Source organism: Camelus ferus, chromosome 5 (genome assembly GCF_009834535.1).
Source record: "Camelus ferus isolate YT-003-E chromosome 5, BCGSAC_Cfer_1.0, whole genome shotgun sequence".
Classification (NCBI taxonomy): domain Eukaryota; kingdom Metazoa; phylum Chordata; class Mammalia; order Artiodactyla; family Camelidae; genus Camelus; species Camelus ferus.
Genome location: NC_045700.1, coordinates 17954347 through 17975550, shown reverse-complemented (window position 1 = coordinate 17975550; position 21204 = coordinate 17954347). Strand labels below are relative to the sequence as shown.

The 21204-nt window shown below is 45.6% G+C and overlaps 1 non-coding gene and 1 pseudogene across 1 annotated transcript; both read left to right on the top strand.

Moving 5' to 3' along the window:
* Window positions 1-287: 287 nt before the first annotated feature.
* On the top strand, window positions 288-359 carry TRNAS-AGA. Its single transcript has one exon. It is a non-coding gene; the product is annotated as a tRNA-Ser (tRNA).
* Window positions 360-15951: 15592 nt separating this feature from the next.
* LOC102514028 lies at window positions 15952-19980 on the top strand (annotated as a pseudogene).
* The last annotated feature ends 1224 nt before the right edge of the window (window positions 19981-21204 follow it).

The window sequence follows — 21204 nt, the reverse complement described above, 5'->3', positions numbered from 1 at the left end:
TGATGAGTTTTGGGGTAATTTACTATGCAGCAAAAGATAACTAATACAGATTTTATCCCCTAATACAGATTTGATTTCTTAAAGGAATAAAAAAATATTTTAATGTATATTTTAAAAATATTAAGGAGAGTTTTCCTCCTCTTTATAATTACCTGAGTAATTGTAAAAAAAAAAAAAAAAAAAAAAAAAAACCACCACAGTTTCATTCTGTTAAGTCCTCATTCTAAAGAGGTTTTTGTCTGAGTCTGTGCAAGGGCATATATGAGGTGTGGCCTGAAAAAGGGAGAGAAGGTATAGCTCAGTGGTAGAGTGTGTGCTTAGAATGAACCAGGTCCTGGGTTCAATCCCCAGTACCTCCATTAAAAATAAATAAATATATAAATAAATACATAAATAAATCTAATTACCCCACCCCCCCTAAAAAAAAACAAAAAATGTAAAAAAGAGAGAAAGAGAGAAAGAGAAAAGTCAAGTCCCTGGTTTCTAAGAGCAGATGTCCCTCAGGGAGGCAGGCATGTGATGCAGAATACTACCGGGTGACCTGGACCACAGTGAAGGCCAGTCCAAGAGAGAATAGGAACCCAGGGGCAGGAATTCCTGAGGCCCACTGGGGTGTCACTGAAAGGATGTACCTGACTCAGGACTCAGTGACACAAAAACATATCTAATTGGCTTTTGCTCAATAACTAAAAGGTCCAACAAGCATCCCGCTGGCTTCAGCACAGCTAGATTTAGGGGAGCTCAGATGATACTACAGAGACCCAGGCACCCCCTCTCTGCCTCTCAGCTCTTTTTCCCCTATTTTGGCTCCATTTCAAGTAGACTGTTTATCAAGAGCTGAGCTGATCTGCCAAGTGTCAAAGTAGTCGATTAAGACAACATGGCAAAATGACCGTAACAAGTAAGCTTTATTTCCTTTACTGCCACAGCTGAAGGAAGGGACTAGAGCACCAGCCCCAATAGTGTTCTGTTTTCCCCCATGAAACAGCACCGGGGGAGGGTCAGATGTATCAGCACTGAGGGGGGAGTTGTCTCACTGATAAGGAGCCCCAAACAACAGGCTCCTGCCTCTCTACAGATCTGGGTTGAGGCGGGTGGGGATACCTAGGAGGAGAGGAGGCTGAGCACTGAGTCAGAGTGGGAAAAAGTGTCTTCACGTTTCTGCCCACTTCCCCCACAAGAAGGTTCCAACCGAGGCCCTCCCACACCCCGAGTAAAGAGGCCTCTGATGGAGGTGCCTGGGCCAGGAAAGTAGATATGCATCAGAGCAGGCTGGCCATGGGGCCTAGTCCTTGACTGCAACTCCCTTCTGGGCCGACCGTGCACTGGCTGGTGTGGGGAGGGCAGTGTTGCCCCATGAGGTCTGCCAGGTCAAGAGTTATGGACTAAATGTTTGTGTCCCCCATCCCCAAAATTCATATGTTGAAGTCCTAATCCCCATGTGATAATATTTGACAGTAGAGCCTTTGGGAAGTAATAAGGGTTAGATGAGGTCATGAGAGTGGGGCTCCCATGATGGGATTAGTGTCCTCATAAGAAGAGGAAGAGGCACCAGAGCTCTCCCCTCTCTTGACATGTGCATACACAGGAAAGGATCACGTGAGCACACAGGGAGCCGGCGCCTGTCTTCAGGCCAGGAAGCAGGCCCTCCCCAAGACTAGAATCTGCCAGCCCCTTGATCTTGGACTTCCCAGCCTCCAGGACTGTGAGAGTAAATTCATGTTGTTTAGCCACCCAGTCTACAATATTCTGTTACAGCAGCCTGAGATGACATGAAGCCTCTCTAACTGCCTACGGTCAGGCCTGGAAGATCACACATAGGTTTTTGGCCAGGAAGGCACCTCGCTCTTCCTTTACAGTGGTAAGATGGCTGTTAGCAGCTCCAGATCAACATCCTATTTCTCTCAGAAACACCAGTGGGGACAGAGTGCTCTGTCTCAGTAGTTCCAGCAGAAACCCTGGACTGGCTCTGATGAGACTGACTTGGGTCCTGCATCCATCCCTGAACCAATGACTGGCCAAGTGGACAGAACTAACAGATTCATCTCAATCTTAACTTAAACTTAGAGTGAGGGAGAGACACGTTTCCCAGACGTGGAAGTGGACCCTAGGTAAGCCAAACCCACAGATGCCCACTCTCCAGTGCATGAAAGTGAAAGGATTTGTTTCTTCATCCATTCCATCAATGTTTACTGAACTACGCTTCAGGCACAGTTCTAGGCCCTGGAGAGACAGCAGTGAACAAAAGCATCGAGCTTAAATTCTACTGGAGATGACGGACAATAAGCACAATCAGCAGGTAAAACATACAGCCTGTTAGACGGTGATAAGGAATAAGGGGGGAAAATTAAAGCAAGAAAGGAGGACTGGATATATGTGTATGAGGGAGGGGTTCCCCGAAAGGCCTTGCTGAAGGCAGTCTGAGAATATGCATCCCAGAGAGCTTGGGAAAAGGCATCCAAATCAGAGGGAACAGCCAAGACAAAGGCTTTGAGGTGGGAGCATGCTTGTTGTGTTCAAAGAACAACAAGAAGTACAAGATAAAATACAAAATGCTCAGTTAAATTTGAATTTCAGATAAACAACATATACATTTAAGTATAAGTATATCCCAAACATGAAATGAGACATACTTATACTAAAAAAGCAAAATTGTTTCCTGCAACATTTGGAACATATTTATACTAAAAAATCATTTGTTGTTTATTTGAAATTCAAATCTGCCTGGGTATCCTGTAGTTTTATTTGCTAACTCTGGCAGCTCCAGGCCAGTGTGACCAAAGCAGAATGAAGCAGAAGAGAGTGTCATGGGTTGAATTATGTCCTTCCTAAAGAAGATATTTTGAAGTCCTAACCCCCACTACCCCAGAATGTGACCTCATTTGGTAACAGGGTCATTGCAGACGTAATTAGTTAGGATGAGGCCACACTGGAGTGGGGTGGGCCCTGATCCAATAGGACTGCTGTCCTTATAAGAAGATGGCCAAGGGAAGACACAGAGACACACAGGGAGAAGGCCATGTGACAACAGGGGCAGAGATTAAAGAGCTGCAGCTGCAAGGCAACAGATGCTAAAAACAGCAACAACCACCAGAAGCTAGAAAGGCAAGAAAGGATCCTTCCCCCTCAAGTTTCAGAGGGAGCATGGCCCTGCCAACACCTTGATTTTGGGCTTCTAGCTCTAAGAATCATGAGAGAATAAATGTCCCCAGTTTGTTGTGCTTTGTTAGAGCTGCCCCAGGAAACTAACAGCAGGGAGTAGCAGAAGATGAGGGCAGAGAGGTAAGGAGGTGACAGACAGATCCTGTGAGGCCACACGAGGACTTGGTTTGCACTCTGAGTCATCTGAGAGTTTGGGGAGAGGAGTGACACGTGGAAAGAGATGCAAGAGCCATCCCAGAGGATACCCCAGGAAGGAAACGGTATGTGATGCTCCAGGAACTTCACTGCAGTTACATCCTGCTGGAGGGTGTCCTGAGGGTGGTGGGTACGAAGGCTGGAGAGGTGCGCCAGATCTTGGATAGCCTCTGAGTAACAAAGAACAGGGATATGGTTCCCCCTATAGGCAACAGGAAGCTAGCAGAAAACTTGGAGCAGAAGAGCTGGGATCCAATATGCCCACCATTCATGGTTTTTATTATTCCTCCTACTAGAGGTGGGTGCTGAAGAGTTCAAGATGAATGACTGGACTTCCAAGTACCATGACTGTACCCAGTGGCATTCCAATACCACGACTGGTGAGGGGAGGGGATAACCTTTCCATGAGATATGGGACCTTAATGCCAGCCCCTCAAATCACACAACAGAGATACCACTTCCCCACACACTCCCAAGATAATTCAGAAAATGCCTAGGATTTCTCTGGAATGTTAGCGATTCTACCCAAGACCACTGATGTGCTGAGGGAGACAAGATTCCCATCTGAGGGCACGGTCCAGAGGAGCAAGAGATGGTCTAGGAGAGAGCAGCAGGGAGATTCTGAAAATGCAGATTCCTGGGTCCCATCTAGGTTATCTTAATTAAGTAAAGGCGGTCCAGGAACCACACTAGAAGAAACCCTGCCCCAGGGAGGGACTTGAAGACGTTCGCGTAGGCAGTGATAAAGGCTACAGAGAACACATAGAGTAAGCAGTGGGGCGGGGAGTGGGGAGGGGGATAGGAAATATGTGTGGGTGTGGACAGGTGTAATGGCACAATTTTGGATAGGGCAGCAGGTAGTGTCACTAAGAAGGTGACATTATATGCTTGAATTACTTGTGGCTGTGTCCCTTCCTGGGGAAATGCATACACAACTTCCAGGAGATTTTAATTAGATTCTGAGCCAAATTAGAACTTAGAACCACTGCAGATTAGTCAGCAGACATTTTCTCCTTTCAGATGGAAGTTCAGAATCTGCTTATATTTTGAATGTCCACAATACTTTGACCTTAAACAGTGGTTTTCAACCTTAACAGCATATGAGAATTACCTGAAGAGCTTTTAAAAAATGCTGATTTCTGGGTCTTAGCCCCAGAAAGTAGGATTTACTTGGTTTAATGACTCAGGAATTGGGATATTAGAAGCTCCCCAGGAGATTCTAACTGCAGGAAAAGCTGAGACAGACTGACCTGGGGTTTCAGATGAGCTTCACCTCATGGTAGGAAGACTGGGGTGATCATTCCTATTTACCAATGGATGGGGAAACTGAGACTCTGGAGAATGTGTGACAACCTGAGGTCCTATAACTAGGGAGTAATTCAAGACACAGACCCAGGTTCTTGGACTCCTCACTCACTGCTCCAACCACTATCCCAGGGACAGAGGCCAGCAGAATTTTGATAAGGAATGAAGGGCCAGAGCTCAGTCTCCTGTATGAGGAAGGGCAGGCCCAGGGGAATCCCTCGTAGGAGGAGGCCTCTGGGACGCAGAGGGACGAAGGTTCTCTCCTTCAGAGAGCAAAGGGGAAGAGGAGGCGGCTCAGAGGAAAAGAGGTCAAGAGTTGACAAAATCAGCTCCCACCTAGCAGGTTAGGGAGAGAAGCTAGCACTTGGCCTGTGTCTGCAAGGACCCCCATCCCTCCTATGACAACCCCAACAACACTGGCCTCCCAGCTGGCCCAGTGCTGAACAAGATAACAGCGACAACAAAAACCCTCTGAGATAAATGACATTAACAGCTTTGTGGTTTCCGATAATCCAATTCCTTTCTCATTCCTTAAACCAGCCAGGATTGCTGATGTGGTGGGTAGGGGTGGGCAGAAGGTAGGTTGGAAAGAAGTCACCATCCAAAAAGGCCTCCACCAGCTCAGTAAAATCTGAAAATGCTTTCAACTGGGACAAAGCTTCCCATTCTCTAAGTGGTAATTAGTATTGACTTCAAAAACAAATGCCCCTAGGAGAGAGAAGACCGTGGATTAAGAGTACAAGGTCTTTGTGTTCAAACTTCTTTTTAAAAAGAACCCTTTTGGCAAAGATATCTTTGTGCGTGGGTGCATGTGTATCATATATATGTCATATTATGTTTTACATTTGATATGTTACATATACATGTATGTAATATGAACATTACCTATATACTGTACAGATATTATATATATTACATGTGATCTACATGGTATATATAATTTAATATTTGTGTGTGTGTGTGTGTGTGTGTGTATTTATGTATGTGTATGTATGTATAAAGCAGATCAAAGTAAACTTGCTGTGGACAAAGCAGGGGTCAGGTCTGGAAATTACCTGGTAGGTAGGAGACAGTGGGAGAGGAGAATGCCCCTCCCCACTCCCACTGCCCGCCCACCGCTTCCCCCAAGCTGGATCACCCCTGGTCTACCTAAGCCAAACCCTAGGACAGTTTGGAAGAGCTGCAGGAAGGAATTCATTAATTCATTGGATACGGGTTGAGAACCCACTGTGTGCTTGGCATTGTGTGCAATGCTAGGACCACGGGTGCCAGAATAAACAGCGTCTTTCTTCAAGGACTTTGTCATCTCTTCAAGGTCATGGACAGGAAAGAGATAATTATGCAAAATGTGAGAGGCACCTCACCTTGCGGGAGTGGCAGAGGTCAGAGCTAGCAAGAAAGGCTGTTTGAAGGAGATAAGGTCTGTCCCCAGAATAGGTTTTTTTTTCTTTTTTGCATTGAGGCAAGGTTGAATTATAATATTATATTGCTTTCAGGTGTACAACATAGTAATTCGAAATTTTTATAGATTATACTCCATCTATAGTTATTATAAAATACCAGCTATCTTCCCTGTCTCAGAGCAGGTTTTGATAAGATGAGTGAGGACAGGGGAGCAGGGAGACTTTGCAAACTGGAAGATAAATGGGGCAGAGCCAAAGAGAGGAAATGGCAAGGCACCTGGAGGTGCCAGAGACCAGGGTCACTGGGGACAAGTCTGGCCACCTCACAAGATTTCCCAGGTGGCCACTGTGCCTGGGAGCCTGGGCTCTGGGCGCAGGATGTAAAGAAGAGCCCACAGCCCCTCTCCAGACCCACAGCCCAAAGGGACAGTCTGGGGCCACCAGACTGGGGCTTGGGCGTAAAAAGAACTCCCTTTGAAATGAGAAGATCAAAATGGCTTTTGAGAAATCGGATCTCCTCAGTTGGATTTCAGCCCTGAGAGCTGGCTTTGCCCAAGGCCAGCAGGGAAAAAAGAGCAAATGCTCAATAAAGTTCTGAGGGCTAGAGAGGAAGCCACTCCAGCTGAGGCTATCCTCCCAGGAGACCTGCCCCTATTAACAGGCCAGCAAAGCACACAAAAGAGGGAGGAGGCCCGGAGCAGTGCCAGGTACTAAGAGGCCTGCATCTCCCGGGATGAGAACATGAACATCATCAAATCTCCCTCTGAACAAGCTCCCGTTGTAGGAATCAGGTCAGGATGATCGTCTGCCTGAGGCAATGGAGACAGAAAGGAGAGGCCGGGCCCTCAGTGTCCCTCTTCACACCAAAAAGAAATCAGAAAGCACGGGGCATTCCAGACGCTTTTGCCTTTTTTCAGTCTCTTGTCTTAAAAACTGCTTTTTCCTCTTGCTTCTTCATCTTCCTTCTTCCCCAAGACTCTCCTTTCTCCCATGATACTACGACCAAGAAAAATGCCTACGTGGGCCTCATTTTTAAGATTAAATCAAGGCTCTGAGCTTTTATCTTGCTCTTGAAAGCACCTTGCCCCTATAGAGCCCGGCAAGGCTTTGTGGGCCTTAATTATCTCCCAGAGATGGATGGGGCCACTCAGTTCCCAGGCAGCAGGCATCCCTAGAAGCCTTTCCAGATGGATGAGCTGTGTCCCAGGAGACAGGACTGGGACACCCCTGCTTCTCGCAGGCACCCATCTTCGTTTCTACCCTCTGGGGATTGACAGTGAGACTTGAGGAGGCCTGCCCAGCTCCGAGGAGAGGAAACCCAAGCATGGGGACTTCCCAGCCGGAGCCAGTGACGAAAGGCAAGAGCCCAGCGGGAGGATTCCCCCGGCCCACTTGGTGGCACATCTCTTTCCAGGGACGCTTAGCACAGTGAACTGTACTTCTCTACAGCCTGAGGAAGCCAAGGATGGGCTGCTGCCCCCCAAGAGAGGGATGTCCCATCACCTCCCTCTGCAGCCGGCTCGCAGAAGGAGACTAAAACTTCAGGGAGAGTTGGCTGACAAGCATGCTGTTCACACTAAGGCGCACAGACCAAAAACCTCAAAAGGCCAGGTGCAGCCTGTAACACTGAGCCCCAACATGGGGATCTGGGGGAGGATGTGAGATGCTGTGAGGCTAAGGAGGCAGGGAGGTGGAGGCCTTAATGACAAGCTGGAGCTCCTGAATTAAGCAACTCTGCAGCACCCTGCCTCAGGGCTTATTGTTATGTAAGATAATAACGTTCCTAGCTATTCAAGCCAGTTGAGTCCGTAATTTCTACTGCTAGCACCCAAGAATATTCTGGCAAACTTGCTATCTTAAAAAAGATAACCTCCGAGAGGAAATAATCTTTAAATCACTTTGGGAAAGAACCAAACAACCTGAATTGAATGAGAGGCTTGAACACAAATACTTCTGCAAGCACAGAGTGAAGCCAGTCACAATACACCTGAGTCTAAACAGGTAACCATGGTGTCAGGAAGGAGCAGCCGAGGCTTTTGATTCCACTGCCATCCTAGCTTCTTGACCAACAGTCCCGGAAACTCTTGAAGCAGCACATCTGCAGACTGTCCAGGCCAGAGCCACAGCCTGGCTCAGGAGGGCTCCAGGTTTCCCCTCAACCAAGGGGCAGCCACATTCCACACTTTGTGAGAAGATAATGAAGGGTGCTGCAGGGCCTGGACAGGGTAACACTCAGAAGCAAGACAGCAGCCTTAAGAAACACTCAAGCGGTCACATATTGCCAAGGACTCCACAAAGCACAAAATATCTTCAATTTCTCCACTTGTTGAGGTTCACCAGCAGGGACGGGGAAAACAATGGGAACCCAGCACAGACCATGAGGCGTGCACTTAGTCACTGCATGATGTAAGCTGTGTAGCAGACACAGCTCTGGGTGCTGGCAGGCGGTGAGGAGGTTTAGAGCCTGCTGCCCACAAGGGGCCCTCAGAGCAGGTGCGGGAGTCAGGAGGGAGGCGGGTTGAACAGCCTGCATGCACCTGAACACAGGAAACGATCCTTCCAGATGCCAGGTAGTACTGGCTACCAGCCAAGAAGATCCTGCAGGAGAACAGGATTACCACAAGACGGGGTTGGGTCAGAGGATCCGAGGAATCATGTGACTTCTCGTGCTTGTTGACTTGTTCCAAAAGGGGTATCCAGATCTGGGTACCCTTTTCCCCAAAGGTACCCAGACTCACTGCTGGGTGCCCACCATCACATCTCAGTACCTTCAGTGTGGACAGCAAAAACAGCCAGTGCATTGTCACCAAATACATTAAAGGGGGCCGGATTGGCCACTAAGGCCCTGGGGCCAAATCCAGCCTGAAGCCTGTTTTATTACTGCCTGTGAGCTAAGATTGGTTTGTACCTGTTGAACAAAGAAGAAAAAGAAAGAGGAGAAAGAAGAGGAGGATGGGGTACGGGAAGGGGAGGAGCAGGAGGAGAGGAAGAAGGAGAAGCAGCGGTGGCAGTGAAATCTGTGGCCTGCAAAGCCGAAAATATTTACCATCTGGCCCTTTACAGAAAAAAATTGCCGATGCTGGGACCAGACCACAGTGACCAAAAGTGTAACCCTTATTTGTCAAGGTTTCCTGGAGGTCCTTCTGGGGAAAACGGAATGCCCTTGGCTGCCAAGGCCCCCACCTGGTCTGGCCAGGTGCTCTGGGTGTGGGAATGGCCAGTTTAAGGGCTGAGGGGTTTGGGCTCTTGCTAATCCTCCTCCGCGTCCAACTTTGTGGGTCTGTTCCAGCCTGTAATGCTCCCCACGGTAACGAAGCACACAGGACAAGCAGACATGACAGCACACTCCTGGCATCCACCACCCCTAAATGCCAGGCCTTGAGGGAAGCCATGGTGAGTTTAGCACAGCACACAGCCCACAGAACAAACACTTCCTTCCCCAGGTGGGCTGAGCAGGTGGGGGAAAAAGGGAAGTAAATGCCGGGAGTTCTCGAGCACCCTCCAGCTCCCCATGCCAAGCCCCGCACCGTACTGGTTCCTTGGGCACCAGCCCCACCTGTCCTGGAAAGAAACTGTGCCAGAGCGAACGCCCCATGTTGGGGTCAAGGATCTATTCTAGGAACTCTTACCACTCAGGAACAGAAGCTACAAAGGGAGTCAATCCCCTTATATATTTGAATGGGATCAAACAAGCTAAGTTTTTGGAGTCTTCCAGCTGACCAGTACTTCAGGCAGCAATCTGCAGACAAGAGGCAGTTACTGTATCAGCTCAGAGAAGACACTTTTATAATCAATGTAACTCATTATATTCAAATAGCCAATTCCTGCCAATACGCAATTTAAATAATTATTTCAAAGCAATCTGTTATACAATTGAGTCTTTTATACATATAATTTGCTATATAATTGAGTCTCTTATAATTACCACCTCCCCAAAGAAGCAGCAGCAGTTTTTATTTTGAGGGGATGGTGATCAGTCTTGGCTGGCAACAGGACTTTTCCTGGACCCATCTGGCCACAGGCAGTATTGGTAGTGAGAGGGGAGTTGGGGGTGGGGAGTTTGTTTGAGCAGTTCCTGCCTGTTCTTTTCCTTTGGCTTGAGGGGTTGACTGTTAGCCTAAGGGTACTTTGAGAGATGTATTTATCTTCAGCAAAATGTTAACAGCCTCGGAATGGCATCTCTCTCAAATATTCAATAATGAGCATGTCTTTTATAGTGGAAAAATTAAAACATACTTTTTAAAGAGAAATAGGTGGTATGAGAGGTATCTGATGTGAACCTTACTGACGAAAACGCCTTCTGGTAGGTGTGGCAAGTCGCAGAGGATAAGGCAAGGCTGGGCCAGCAGTGGGGACCCTGACTACTTAGCTTAATTCCAGGGTCCATGAAAAAGGCTCTTCTGGCCTTGAACTAAGAGGAACTCAATTCTTGGAGACTCACATAGGATCCGTAAGGTATTTAGGGGAGAGGAAGATTCCTTTTTCCACCTATTGATCCATTTATCTTTGTCAAAGGAAAAATGCAGATGTCCACAGGGGCGGGCAGGTAACACAAATGAGGGAAGTGGACAAATACAAGTCAGTAGGAAGTTCTGGGGACTGTGACAGGCTGGAGAACTCCCTTCTCTAAAATGGGCCCCCAAGCAATACTGACGAGAACAAAGGGCCAATGTTGCCAGATCATTGATTTTTTAAAATAGAAATTAGAAATTCAGATTCTATGTGTGCTCTCCCAATTTTTGTATGTTGACTCATTTTTGTAAACACTGCATAGCCCAATCAGAGTATGTCAGTGGGCTGTCTGTCCACAGCTTCCTGTCCCTATAAACCCTGACAGTGATGTCTGTCAAATAGGAGTCACTAGAGAGGGTACTGTCACAGGCTGGGTCTCTGGCAGCAGGTGCTCAGATGGGGTGTGAGGGGAAGGGTGTTCACTAGGGATCATATCTGTGGAAGGATGAGGGCACGGAAACAAGACTGGACAAAGGGAGAAGGCAGGCCTGCCTGACCAAGTCTCTGCCAACCCAGCAAAACATTCTAGGCCAAATATTGCTTGTCAGAGCTGTCTCATGTCAGTCCCAAATGGCTGGACATTTTTAAAATTGAAGTATAGTTGATTTACAATATTGTGCTAGTTTCAGGTGTGCAGCAAAGTGATTTGGTTATATATTCTTTTCAGATTATTTTCCATTATAGGTTATTATAAGATATTGAATATTGTTCCCTGTGTTGTACAGTAAATCCTTGTTGTTTATCAGTTTTACATATAGTAGTTTGTATCTGTTAGTCCCACTCTCCTAATTTATCCCTCCTCCCCTCTTCCCCTTTGGTAACCTTTGTTTTCTGTATCTGAGACCCTGTTTCTGTTTTGCTGTATACATTCATTTGTATGATTTTTTAGGTTCCACATATAAGAAATGATATATAATATTTGTCTTTTTCTGACTTACCTCACTTAGTATGGTCATCTCTAGGTCCATCCATGTTGCTGCAACTGGCAACATTTCAATCTTTTTATGGCTGAGTAGTGTTCCATTGTATAACTATATCACATCTTCTTTATCCATTCATCTGCCAATGGACATTTAGGTTGCTTCCATGTTTTGGCTATTCAAATACTGCCATTGTGAACATTGGGGTGCATGTACCTTTTCGAATCAGAGTTTTCTTCTTTTCCACATATATGCCCAGGAGTGGGATTGCTGGATCATATGATTATTCTATTTTTAGTTTTTTAAGGAGACTCCATACTGTTTTCTATAGTAGCTGAATGAATTTACATTCCCACCAACAGTGTAGAAGGGTTCCCTTTTATCCACACCTCTTCCAGCATTTATTATTTGTAGATTTTGGATGATAGCCATTCTGACTAATGTGAGGTGATACTTCATTGTGGTTTTGATTTTCATTTCTCTAATAATTAGCAATGCTGAGCATCTTTTCATGTTCCTGTTGGTCATCTGTACGTCTTCTTTGGAGAAATGTCTATATAGGTCTTCTGCCAAATGGCTGGACTTATAACCCTCCTTGCTTGGTCATCAGATACAGATTGTCCTAGGAAGGGTTTGACCTTGGCAAGGTAGCTCCCAGCAGCAGAGACTGACCCTGAAGGAGCTCAGTGCTAAAGGCTGTTTCATGGCTGGGCAGCATGTCCTTCTTTGAAGGTTGGTGTGGACATCTGGACAGTGCATATCATGTCTGCCAGAGAAACAGAATCAAAATCCCAGATTCAGTATAACACAATTAGCTAGGTATGTAGTAGAGTCACAAGGTCCAAAGCCCCTTTCTAATGGTCCTTGAGATGGCCTGGTCTGTAGGAACAAAACTTGAACTGATGGTTAGAAGGCCCAGGGATTCCTTCCAAGACTGGCACTGGCTTCCTTGGTTTTTCTTCCTGGAAATAAAGACAGTGATCCCTTCTTTCCCCCAGTTCTGCAGCAAGCAAAGGTCAAATGCTGTGTAAATTCTTGGAAAGGTTAAAACACTTTGCAAGAATCTCAAAGAACTGTTACTGTTAACCACCCTCAGGCTGATGACTGTCACACTTTCCTTAACTGTATATGGTAACTGGCAGTTTGGATCCCTCTAGTGGACCCTCTAGTGGAAAGTTCCCAAAGCCTAGGATTCTAGGTTCTGAACCAACCAGACTTTGGAGTTTCAATTCAGTATCCCTTATGGATACAGATGACAGGAATGCCTTAGTCCATCTGTTTGGACTAAGGCATGAATAAGACCACTATTTTCAAAAATAATAATAGTTACATAAAATGTGGTTCTAAAAAGCTAAAGGTTGCCTTCTCTGACCTCCTGGGCACCAACCTACAAATGTGCGTAGTCACACTATACACTATATACACTATAGCAACTCAAACCCAGTATCTCCTGAACACTCCCACAAGAATATATAAGATGCATTATTTTATTCTTTTTTATGGCTGAGTAGTATTCCATTGTGTATACCACATCTTCTTTATCCAGTCATCTGTTGATGGACATTTAGGTTGCTTCCATGTCTTGGCTATTGTATATAGTGATGCTGTGAACATTGGGGTGCATGTATCTTTTCAAATTAGAGTTCCCTCTGGATATATGCCCATTTGCAGCAACATGGATGGACCTGGAGATTGTCATTCTAAGTGAAGTATACCAGAAAGAGAAAGAAAAATACCACATGATACCACTCATATGTGGAATCTAAAAAAAAAAAAAAAAAAAAAAAAGACACTAATGAACTCATCTACAAAACAGAAACAGACTTGCAGAAATAGTAAAAAATCTTCAGGCTACCAGAGGAAAGTGGGTGGGAAGGAATACATTTGGGAGTTGGGATTTGCAAATGTTAGCCACTATATATAAAAATAGATTTAAAAAATTTTTCTGTATAACACAGGAAACTATATTCAATATCTTGTAATAACCTTTAATGAAAATGAATATATGTATGTACATGCATGACTGGGACATTGTGATGTACACCAGAAATTGATGCATTGTAGACAATACTTCAATAAAAAAAAAATAAAATAATTTAAGAAAAAGATGTGGTTTAAAAAAAAAAAGAATATGTAAGATGCCTAACAAAGCTAAACTACAAACAAATCCAAGCAGCTGACAGGCCCTGGGTCACACCTCTTGGGAACTCATGGCCTCAGGGCCTTCATGCTGTTTCCTGCATAATCCAGCAAGCAATACAGATTTAGTGAGAACCAGTGTAAGACCTGGACTCTGAACTCTCTGGAGGGGTACCAAGAAGCATAAAACCCAGCTCCAGCCCTCAAAAGCAGCTCGTGTCACCCAGCTGGCAAAACAGGGATCCACAAAAGCAGTGTCAGGAATCAAAATAGTCAGAGGGAGGACCTCCAAAGTCCCTTCCGCTCTAAACGTCTGGGATTTACTAAGTCACTGTCTGGTTTATTTAAATTTTCTTTTTTAGTACACATTTAAGAGTAACAGCATTTGCTTGCTTTCTCAGTTTTCTCCTCTATTTCAGTGACCCATGCTACGTAACAGACAATTCCAAAATTATATGGCTGAAAACAACCTTTAAAGCTTTTCTTGTTTGCTCATGATTCTCTGGTGAACCATCTGAGCTGGGCTCAGCTGGGCGATTCTTCCTCTGATCTCATCTAAGGTCATTCATGTGGCTGCAGTCATCTGGAGTTTGCCTGGGGCTGGACTGCCTCAGATGGCCCAAGACTGCCTCACTCCTCTGTCTGCAGGTGGAGGCTGGCTCTCAGCTGGTGGGTCCAGGGGACCTCAGCTAGGATGGCTCATCTCTGCTCCATGTGGCTTCTCCACGCAGCAGACTCAGGGCAGCATTCCAAGAAGACAAGAGCAGAAGCTATGTGGCCTCTCAAGAATTATGCCCCAGAGCTGTACAACTTTTGCTGCATTTTATGAGCTTAAAAAAAAAAAGTCACGGGGCCACATAGATTCAAGGGATGAGATAACAGATTTTGCCTCTTGATGAAAGGAAGCACAAAGGTTGCCGAAACCGAACTTAAATTGTTTGCAGCTTCTTCTGACGTGATCTGCTCCCTTATCTCCATAGTCCATTGGTCATCAATACCAGGTATTCTTGTCTATTTCATTGGACATTCACCCACATTGTGAAAATGAGTAACTATAATCACAGAATGTGATCAAGCTTAGTGAAGATGTATTTGGAAAACTGTCTTTTGCTTTCCCACACATAAAGCAAAAAATATATATAAATATAGTCCATGTTCTCACTTTGTACCACACTTGATCCAATACCTTCACAATGTCTACCAAAGAATTTCAAACAAAACAATTAGATGATTTCTTTGCAATTCTGGAACCAAATCCAACAAGCTTTGATTACAATGTTCTAAACCACTATTGTAAATTAAGGTAAATTAAAAGTGATGCATTAAAGAAAGGCCAGATGATATTCCAGAACAATTCTAGATGCATTTTAGGTCTCAAGGCTGGGTAATTTTTTATGGTATGCTAGATCATATTACAAGCAAGTCCCCTATAGCCCTGTCATGGGGACTATCTGATTATTGACCATATTCCTCAGGACCTTATCAGCTTACAACCCCCTCCCCACCCCAAATATTTGGAGGCAGAATCCAAGTAGCAAATCACGGATTGAGTTGCCCAGCAGTTCACAGACCTAAAACAACTCATAAATCAAAATTGACAAGATATTAGTAGACTAGCTTAGACAGTGAAAATCATCCCATCAAGTTTTCTCAGAGGCTGACAAACACTTGATATCCCTTGATAAGACAGAACCTCACCTTGACACGCAAAGCCACCAATAGCAAAGGCACTCATATTGCCTTCTTTGTACATTACACTGAGCCAACCTTGTCAAAAGTTAGACCCTTCCAGCAACATCTCGCCCAAAATGTTTACAGCTTCCTCAGACTCTTGAGAAGATTCTCAAAAGGAAAAATAAGCTCAGACCTAGCTCAGTTGAAATTTGTCACTTCCTCAAAATTTACTCAAATCATCACTTAGGCAACTTCTCTTTCTAGTGTTTGGAATTTTTTCATTCTATTATTTTAGGAGCATTTCCGTTGAGGGTGAGAGAGAAAAAAACAAACAAAACAAAACCTAGATCTTGCCTTCAAGGAAAAAGGAGAAGTAGGGCTGTGACAGACAGCACGCTTGGCATTTTCACATACATTTTCTTGTTAAATGCTCACATACCCCTATGACGCAGGTATTATTATCCCCATTTTAAAGATTGGAAAACTGAGGTTTCAGTTAGCAAGTAACAAAGCCAAGATTCAAATTCGGGAAAGAGAAGAATGAAATAAGCAGGGTTGGGAGGGCAACGGAGTTCAAGGGAATCATTGGCAGCACAGCACTTTCTAAGCAATAACGGACATTGTGAACACTGTTGATGGCAATGGCGGTGAGTATGGGGTATAGGTGGGACATCCAGATGGACCATATTCTGCTGACTGTTGGAAATGAAAAACTGAAATCTGGGCAAGAGCTGAGAGGGGCCAACAGAGTAAAAATGAAGAAAGGGCCCAAGGATGAATCCTAGGTCAATCTGGCACAGGTGGAAGGGAAAATTCAAATTGGAGAAAGAGCACTTGAATGGAAGAAACCAGGAACATCCATTGGCCCCGATGCCAAGAGTGTCAAGCTTTAATAAAGAGTTAAACATAGACAAAGAGGGGCGTGGAATGAGGCTTGGAAAAAAGTCACTGGATTTTGGTACAAGTAGGAGGCCATGGGGGACCATCAAGAGAGAATGAGGGTAGATGACAGATTGTCGGGGGTTAGAGAGGGTATAAGCGATGAGGGAGTAAGGACATCAGTGTAGATCCCCCTTTTAGGAATCTTCTCAAGGAAGAAATGAGGGAAATAAAATGCAATGACAGTTTAAAAGAAGAAATGAGTTCCTAATACCCAGGAGCCATGAGGGAGGGAGGAGCATGGGTGTGGAGACCTAGTACCATCCCTTACTTGCTCGCCTGCATCACTTTGGGACTGTCCATATAGAGAGAGATTTCTATCATGGCTTCCATAGCTAGAATTAGAGAGCATGGCCTCACTTCCTCATCCCACCATGTTCCTTAATTTTTTCCTGTTCAGTGTCTCTTGGATTCATCTTCTCTCTTCTACTTCCCCACCAGCGAGCACAGGCCACTCTCCTGGAACTTTGTGTCATCCTGCTCTATGGTTTTCCAAGCCTCCCACTCCCTTCCCTCAATCTGACTGACCTGCCATAAAAAATCATTTGCAAAACATGAAAAGCACCAGAGGGAGAAAGCACCCTCATATGCATTAGCTCAAGTCCAAAGCTCCTGGCCCAAAATGGAAGAGATTCTGTCAGGAGTCTGCATTCTTCAAACCCCAGCCCTTCTTACACTCCTTCTCTATGACTTGAGAGTCACAGGACTGTCCTCATCCCTGTTCCACATTAGACTCATTAAGGAAGCGATAAAGGGCAGAGGCCCAGACCCCTTCCAGAGACTCTGACTCACTTGGTCTGCAGTGGGGTCCAGGTATGGGTATATTTTAAATGGTCTCTAGTCAGTTCTTTCCTGCAGCTCTGGACTGCTCTATGGAATACTCATAAACCGGCTCTGAGCCTTTGCTTGGCAATGCTTTCCATGCCTGAAATGCCCTCCTTCTGCCTTTCCAGGAATCTTAATATGCCACATTTCCCAAGGCCTAAGACAAGCCAGACCTTTCTTTCTTTTTTTTTTTTTTTAAAGGAGCCTTCCCAGACCCCCAGCCAGGAATGATCTTCCTCATCTCCAGATTCTGATGATGCGTACAGATGGCATCATGAAATCCAGTTCTTAACTCAACAAATGTGTACCATGCCCTCGTTTCGTTACTGTGGGGCCCATACAGATAAAACATGGTTTCCATCTTCAATGAGTTTGTCACTGAGGTGGGGTATGGTTTTGGGGGGTGCTGGTGATGCAAACAAAGCAGACAGACCTGCACAGGGGAGGGCCAGGCCACACGGAGGCCCAGGAGTCTGAAGTCCCCAGCCGAGGTGTGGACAGTGGGACATGGGTCTGGATCTGTAGCTGTGGGGAGATCAAGAATGACCTTGTATATCAGCAAAAGATGGGATCCTGCGGTCCTCAAACCCTTGTCTGAGAAAATGTCCTCTGAGGGCATCCTTCTGCCTTCTACCTGCCCCCATGCTCACTTAGCCACCCTCCAACTCCTGTCCACCTTCCCTGTGCCAGGCAGAGGGGTCTTCTCAATGACAGATACAATCTTTTCTCTCCAAGGAAAGAAAGAGTCCTTATTGCAAGTTGGCAAAACTGCCAGTCACTTATTATTGTGTTTATCTAAAGGCAGATAGCTCAGCCTTGGGAACTCCCAGCTGTGTCTGTTCCATTGACATCCTACAGAACAATGGTCAGGCCCTCTTCTCACCACCCCACCACCAGCTATCCCCCCAGATGGCATCACACAACAAGGAGGACTTCAGAAACACAATTTGAAGACCACTGTCACAGGCCACTGGGGTGGGGGTGTTCCTCAGAGGTATAGGTTGTTCTCTAATTATTTCATGTACACAAATCTCACCTTTGATAGGTTTTAAACCTTTAAAGGCAAGAAACCTGCCTCCCATATACCTTTGCATCTTCTAGCTTGTCACTGGGGACATAGGGTACAATAAAGATTTGATATATGAGCTTGGACAAAGGAGCCTCTTCAGAGTGAGGAATCACGGAATACAGAATTTTCAAAGCTATTAATCAATTCAAGACAAATTCAAGCATCTAGATGGTACACAAGGAATGGATGTGAGGCTAATTTCCAAGAACTTTGAAATGCAATTGCCCTTGGAAAGTTAGGTTGGTAAAATACATGCCCAATGGATGAGAGTGATTATACTAAGAGAAAGGGGGAAACAAAAACCTAAAAGAGTTTCTGCCAGTGTGCCTGAGGAGTTTGGAAACACCTAAGACTCCCTTCAATGTGACAGGACTGAAATACAATTGGATTTAGAAAAAGGAGAAGCAATCAGCTGCTCTGTGTACAGCCAGGGAAGGTTTTGTATACACAGAAAGATGGCAGAATTCACGGACAAAGGAAAACCAGCAGGGTCAGAGGTTGGCAGTGTTTACCCATGACTTCCAGAGGAAAGAGACAATTAGCTGGACAGAGTCTCATCATTAGAAGTATGTATCCCGTGTGAGGTAAGGATTGCTCCACAGGTCTAACCAGGATCTGCGTTCTGTCAAGTTTTTGACTCCAACACAGCAGCCGACACTGGACTCTTTTAGGAACAAAAGAGAGGTGGGGTGGGGTATGCTTTATTGGAAGGGAAAACATATAGAAAAGTATAGAGGATTAACACAGGGGCTGGCAAACCAGGCTTGGAACAGATGAGACCCCTGCCATCCCTGAAGGTATTGCTCATAGAAGCTACTACTCAGCGTCACCTGGGTTCTGTCCCCAGTACAAATCAACTCCAACCATTACTCCTGTTCTAGAAGCAAAGCCCTCCTTTCTGTGCTACTCAGACAGGGGTCCATATGGTGTTGTCCTGGGTTCCCATCATAACTTAAAGGGAAACTTTCAGCCCTTGATGTCCTGAGAATGACGGAGGAGGGTGTCCTCAAATTCCTTGCAGTAGGAATCTAGTTACATGGCACCAACCCTGACTTCCAAATAAGCAGTACATCTACAAAAGGAAGAGTGATGGCATCTACATCATAAATCTGAAGAGAACCTGGGAGAAGCTTCTATTGGCAGCTGGTGCCACTGTTGCCACTGAAAACCCAGCTGACGTCAGTATCACATCCTCCATCAGTACTGGCCAGAGAGCTGTGCTGAAGTTTGCTGCGGCCACTGAAACCACCCCTAATGCTGGCCACTTCACACCTGGAAACTTCACTAAACAGATCCAGGCAGCCTTCCGGGAGCTGAGACTTTGGGTAGTTACTGACTCCAGACTTGAGCACCAGCCTCTCACAGAGGCATCTTACACTAACCTGCCTACCATCGCTCTGGGTCACACAGACACCCCCCCCCCCCGCACTACATGAACACTGCCATCCCGTACAACAACAAGGGAGCTCGCTCAGTGGGTCTGATGTGGTGGATGCTCACCCAGAAGTTCTGAGCATGCGCAGCACCATCTCCTGTGGTCATGCCTGATCTCTACTTCTAGAGACAACCTGGAGAGACTGAAAAGGAAGAGAAGGTCACAGCTGAAAAGGCTGTGACCAAGGAGGGATTACAGGGTGAGTGGATGGCTCTAACCCCTGAGTTCACGGCTACTCAACCTGAAGTGGCAGACTGGTCTGAAGGCATGCGGATGCCCTAAATGCCTATTCAGCAGATCCCTACTGAAGCTTGGAGTGCTCAGCCCACCACTGAAGACTGGTCTGCATCTCCCACTGCTCAGGCCACTGAGTGGGTCAGAACAACCACTGAGTGGCCTTAAGCTGTTCTTCCACAAACTCTTAAAATGGAAGTAGGTTGACAGAAAATAAACAGTTCCTAATAAAAGAAGCCAAGTCCTGGGGGAGAGAGTACAGAGGAGCAAACTGAGGTCACATGCCTCCTTCTCAGTGGAAGGCTCCATTAGAAGGAGATTTTCACTTTTAACATAAGAGGGGATGTGTTGAACCAATCAGTCCCAAAGCCTAGACACAATGAGAGAGAGAAACATCCCTAGAAGGGAACTGGGGTGCTGTTGGGGAGTGGGAATGGTCACTGGGCAGTCAATATCCACAACATGGTCTGAGGGAATGTTTCCTGAGGCTGTCCCTCTGACCTGATCCCACGCTCACCTAGCCACCTTTCCAGTTCCAATCCATCTTCCCTAGGCTGGAGCAGAGGGTTCTTCCCAGATGTCAAATGCAAACTTTCCAAGGCAAGATGGATCCCTCACAAGTCAGCAAGGCTGTCAGTCCCTTGGGAAAATCAGTCCTGCAAATATGGTGCTCAAACAGGAATAAATGGGTCTACAGCAACAGAGAAGTCTGCTGAGACCTCAGAATCAGGAGGGCTGTTCTAATGATATTTATCCCTTGGATCATAGTTAGGGCTGGAAGCCCTCTTAGCAAACATTTGGTTCAGTTTCCTTCTTTCTCACATGAGGAAGCCCAGAGAGAGGAAGTGACTTTCTCAACGTTGCACAGCTCATAGGTGGAAAAACTAAGACAAACCCTGATCTCACCCGTCCTTTGCATTACATCATGGTACCATCTTAAAAACAAGAAATGTCACCAACTTTCCAGGTCTTCTAGAAGTAAAGTGGCTGTTCAGCTTACTGGCTTCTCTGCCCTTTAGTTGAGGGCAGTGATGAAAGTAACTTCTGACCCTTTGTACCGAAAAACCAGATGTGATGCCTCACCAGCCTTCATGTGTTACTCTGAAACTTTCATATTCAGAAAGCTTAAGAACTGTGGTGCCCTGGGAATTCAGATGTCTGTATATCAACTGGAAAGAAATGGATGGGCAAGACCTTTTTTAAAAACTCTTATTACTGAAAATGTGTGTATGTGTGAGACAGAGAGAAAGAGAAAGAGAGAGAGTTTCCCACCTTAGTAAATATCATCAGTGCCAAGTTCATCCTCTTATGAAGTCAGGGCCCCTGGAATCACATTTCTGCTGTATCATGTTGGGAAAGTTCCTTAACCTATTTGAAGGTCAGTTTCCTCTT